Consider the following 5,725-nt stretch of genomic DNA (forward strand, 5'->3'; position numbering starts at 1 on the left):
TTTGCTCATTTCTCTTCTTTCTCTCGCGTTTTTGCATCGTTTTTCGTGCAAGAAATATCCCGAAGCCCCGGTATCATTCCCGAGCCCCAAAGCAAGTCCCGAGGCCCCGAAGATCCCGAGAAGTGCGATTCCCGAGCCGAAGCTCTGCCCGCGAGAAGCCGATTTTTGTGAAGATCTTCCAGATCTACCGAAGAATACTACTTTTACAAGCTGTAGTGCTGTCCGATCATCTTCTGATCAAGTGAGTGTATAGTCACTTTTATCTTACGCATAGATATGAAGTATTTTATAAAATACATGCTCTGTGTATATATATTGTTGTTTATATGTGTGAGTGTGTGGTCACTTTCTTCTAACACATAAATATTAAGTATTTGCTATGAAATACGTGTTATGTGTATAATATAAAGTTTTTTTTTTTGAAAGAGAATTTGTGTATAATATAAAGTTGTTTATATGTATGAGTGTATAGTCCCTTTCATAAACACGATTTTAATACAAGTATTGTTTGAATGTATTAAGTATACGTTTGGTGTGAGTGTGTAGTTACTTTCTTCTAATACATAAATACGAAGTATTTACTATGAAATACGTGTTATGTGTTTATATATTGGTCTTGATTTGAAGGGGGTACCTAATCTCTTTCAAATGCATGATTTTATACAAGTATCGATTTAACGTACTAAGTATATGTGTTATGTGAGTGTATCGATGTTATCTTCTAATCTCATAGATATGATTTATTCTCTATGAAATATGTGTTATGTTTATGTGCCTCATCTTTTATCTGGAATGTGTTTTGAATGAACATACTATACAGGTTTTAAACTGTGTCTAAAAATGTATATTTTATCTAATAAAATGTTGGGTAGAACATGGGTAGATAGTTGTCTTGTGATAAAAGGATGAGAGGCCTCGATGTCATTGTAATCCAGTCATCTAGCGGAATTTAGATGATGACCACAGACTTTTCTAGACAGTCCAGTGGAACGCTAGCAGGCTCATAACCTGTAGGTGTTAATGAACTTGGGTGTTCATTCGTTGTATTTCATCCCCCTTATGGTTGCCTTATTTGACTTATATTGCTGAGAAACCCACGAAGTATGAGTTGCCGCCCCGATAAAATATTCTTAGACTAGGTCCCTTGTGTTAGTTGTCTTAAGGACGTAAGGTGAGAATAACGGGAATGGGTAATTGGGTTATTATTGGTTGATGAAATTAAATTAGTTATTTATTGTGGGTTGAAAACCCTATATGCTCACCAGGTCCCAAGCCCGACCCACTCAGTTTTCTTTGCATTACAGGTAATGACACAAAATTACAAGTTGGTGGACTTGACAAGAGATTTTGGAATATAGATCGGTAGTTATAAATAACTGTTGAAAGGTCTATTTTATACTGTTTATGCTTTTGGTCTGTATCGAAACATGACATCCCGAGGTTTTATTATTTAATGAAAATACGTTCTCTTTGAGAAACGTTTTGATAAATTTTATCATATTTTGTTTGGGAACAAATTCCGCAACTCTTTAAATCAAAGGATTACTCTGACATCATTTTAAAAAGCATAAATTAAACCGGTCTTTTCTGGCCGTGAAATTGGGGATGTCACAGATGACGACCACGGACTCTTTCTAGACTGTCCTGTGGAATGATGGCAGGCTCATAACCTGTAGGTATTGGTGAACTTCGGTGTTCATTTGTTGTATTCTATCCCCCTCATGGTTTCCTTAGGACATTTCTTGTTGAGGAAACGTCTTTGCAGTATTATCCGTCCTGATGAAAATCCTAGATTAGGTCCCTTATGATAGTGTCGTTTTAGGGATGTAAAGTGAGGATAACGAGAATGGGTAGTCGGATTATTGTTGGTTGGTGAAATTAAATATAATTATTTAATGTGGGTTGAAAACCCTATATGCTCACCTGGCTCCCAAGCCTGGCCCACTCAGTTTCTTTGTATTACAAGTAGTGGCGCGAGAGCATAAGTTGGAGAACTTGTGAAGATGTTTTTGTTTATAGACCAATAGTTATATAACTGTGTAAGGTGTATGTTTTATTGTTTATGCTTTTGTGTCTGTATCGGAACATGACATCCCGAGTTTTGATATATAATGAAAATACATTTCTTTAAGAAATGCTTTGATAAACTTTATTTTATCATGTATTGTTTTGGGGACAAATTCGGCAACTCTTTTAAATCAATGGATTTACTCTGAAATTATTTTAAAAGCATAAATGAAAGCGGTCTTTTCTGGCGTGATTTTGGGGATGTCACAGTGGTTGTCTTAACTAAGGAACCAAGAGATCCGGGCAGATCAAGACATATCGACAGAAAATACCATTTCATAAGACATAGAGTAGAAGAAGGTCACCTCGTCGTGAAGAGGACGTCATAAAAAGAGAATCCAACAGATCCATTCACAAAGGTTCTAAGTAGGGTCAGGCACATTCAACATCCTAGGACCATTGGTCTGATGGGTGGTATTGGTTTTAGTAGTTAGATAGGTATTTAGAAACTTGTAACAAAATGAATGTAATTGACTTTTGGTTATTAAGTAATGCAGATTTATTTATAAGTTGGATTACTACCTTCTGTCTATTATTTATATTGTGTTTCATTTTGCATGTTTTACTTCCTGAATAATTAGATTGTTCAAACATCCACATTCGATCATATTTTTGGAAGTAAGTAGTGAATTAATATTGTCATGAATTGAATTGTAGATTGTCTAAACTGTTTTAGACATAGCAATGGTATTGCTGCAATATTCGTAAGTACTTTGAAACAGATAATTTAAGTAGTGGATTAACCCACGCTCAAAGAATTACTTCATGAATTTATCACGAGTAATTCTGAGATGATAATATCTTATAATCTTTAAACATATATATATATATATATATATATATATATATATATATATATATGAGTTGTTGCTTAGAAGTTGGTTGTGCATTGATGATACGTAAACGCATCAGTAACTTGATGTTATAAAATGTATTGTTGTGCATGATTCAATTAGTAAATAGTACAAGCATATAGGTCAAAATGTATCTATTCCTTTTTACCCTTAGGGAAAAAATGAGATATCTTAGGGCCCCTCGATGATTTGGTGTTGACTTCTAGTGTCGGGCCCACCCAGGACTAAGTTGATGTGTTCGATTAGTAGTTATTTCTCATTACAAATCAGAAATCAATAAACAAAGTATTGGACATGAGATTAATTTTGTTCCATGTCTCATATCCGCACGATATCTTGAAGAACGGAGGATTATATGATCCCTTATCTTAGGACACATGACTGACTAGGGCAGAGTTCGACAACAGCTTTGAGAGTTACACTTTGCTGGTCAATTTAGAAGAATATACTGGAAATTATAGCGTTAGACTTATCCAATTAGGAGACTGTTGGATTAGGTGTCTAAGTCCATAATTATAATTGGTATGTACTTAAATTAATAGTAGCACAGTCATTTTGGATTGCCTTCAAGACTAGATACTAGACACGATAATTTTGGAGAAAGTTGTTGATTTATTATTTGATTAGTCAATTGAAATAAATGATTTGTTAATATATTATGAAAATAATATATTAATTAGAAATAGTAATATTTAATTAGTATTTAATCAGAAATTAATTAGAATTAATTTTTGGATTAAAAGAATTAATTAAAAGAGTAGGGACCGAAGTGCAATTGTTTAATAGTTAAGAAAGAGGCAATCTAGAACCCTCCATAGGCTATGGAAGGTTTTCATATGCCTTAGGCTTTCTAGAATAGTCTTTGGTAGATAAACAGGAAAGTGGATAACTGCCCGGTTTAGATTATCTTGGATTAGGGTTTATTTAGGGTTTCCTAACTACACTATATAAACAACCTACACCCTATAATTTTCGGCCACTCATTCTCTTGAATATCTAGCCAAAAAATTGAAGCCTCTCCTTCCTTCTCAATCATCTCCCATTTCTAGTGTTGGGTGTGAACAACTAGAGGTGTGACGTTTGTGACGCTTGCTCTCAAGGCTTCAACATACACAAAGATTTGGATTTTTATTACAATATAACAATCAAGGTATGAATCATCTGACCCTTATTGAGTATTTTGATTGTATACTAGCACCCTAGGGTTTTCTAGTTTTGTTGTTCAAGTTGTGTAGTGGTGTTGATTATGATGGCATGTGCGGAATATGAAAGATCTAGTGAATCATCATGTAAAATCAAGAACACAAGGAGTAAATAAATCTGTGTAAGCTCATATTAGATCTAGAAAGAATATACAAAATGGGTTTGTACAAAGTTTCTCTCTCTAGTCTAACACTCCAAATGGTTCCTTACATAATGGGAGTCACTTACTTCCTATTTATAGGAAAGACTCAACCCATTTACACATACAAGAGGGTAAGCCTAAAATACCACATCCAAGCATGACTTTGTACCCTAATATTCTCCCCCTCAAAGTCAGGATTGGATGTCCGGCTTCAATCTCCAACGAGCTAGCGCGATCAAGACCAAACTCCCCCTCGAAGTAACACCGGTCTTCAAATCCGCAAACGAATATTCGACAAACCCGAGAAGCTTCGAATACCCATCATTCTCCCCCTTTTATAATCAAAAAATGATTATAAAACCCACTAAGGATGAGAAGCGCCCGAGGAATAGTCTTCACGATACTCCCCCTTGATGTGTACCAAAAATGAATCACCAAAAATCTTGCACGGAAAAACAATCACGAAAAAGCCACAAAAAATTTCCAATTTATGAAATTTTTTGACTTTTTGGGTGAAAGTTGCAAGATTTTTCAAAAACCGGGTAGAAATTGTCACTTTCTGAAACTTGTGGGGACCCGTTGTGCCAAAAACAGCCAAATATGCAAAACTCTAGCCCATTTGCGAAACCGACCATAAAGCGTAAATTCGCACAAACTGCAGGGACCAGAACTGAAAATTCTGCAATTTCTCAGCTTTTATTACCCATTTGCAAAGTTAGGTATAAACTGCCAATATTACGAAACTTCATGGACTCTTTTCAAAACTTCCGTTTTCTTCCCCAATCTTCCGTTTTCTTCCCCAATTCACGTTATCGCTTCGCATAATAATCTTTCGCACATCGACTTCAACAGATGCAAATGAACAACTTTCGCATACTGAAACATGGATGCGAAACGATTTTGATATTCACTCATATGCGAAAATCCAAACTCAATCATCTGATACCAGTGTCGACTCCAAAATCTTGAGACCCTTCGCAACATTAAAATCAAAATACCAGTCGATATCCAAACCGACATACTACTTCCCAATAACAAATCCAGACTCCAAGCTTGCGAAATTAGCTTACAATCCTTCGTTATCAAACATTCAACCATCGACTGTGAGATATCGACTCCAATAACCACAATCCGTTAGCATCCCTTGGCTTTTCATCGCATCGACATCAAATTCTGTTGTACACAAATCCACCATCGACTTACAAACCCAGATCGTTACTAATCGTCAAAACCGAATCGATATCAACATCCAAAATCATTGACAACACGATTAAGTTCATAGCCTTCCCCAACCATCGATTCCAAACCATCGACAATCACTGTGACCAAATTAAACCTTTCTATATGCAAAAATTAGTTTTCCCAATTGATATTCATAGATTCGCTTCAAAACTTATCATTCAAAATCGATCCATCGAAATTAGTTTCGATTCCAACTCATCGATTATCAAATGCGAAT

This window comes from Lactuca serriola, chromosome 6, assembly GCF_051521515.1.
Source record: "Lactuca serriola cultivar US96UC23 chromosome 6, Lser_US96UC23_V15, whole genome shotgun sequence".
Classification (NCBI taxonomy): Eukaryota; Viridiplantae; Streptophyta; class Magnoliopsida; order Asterales; family Asteraceae; genus Lactuca; species Lactuca serriola.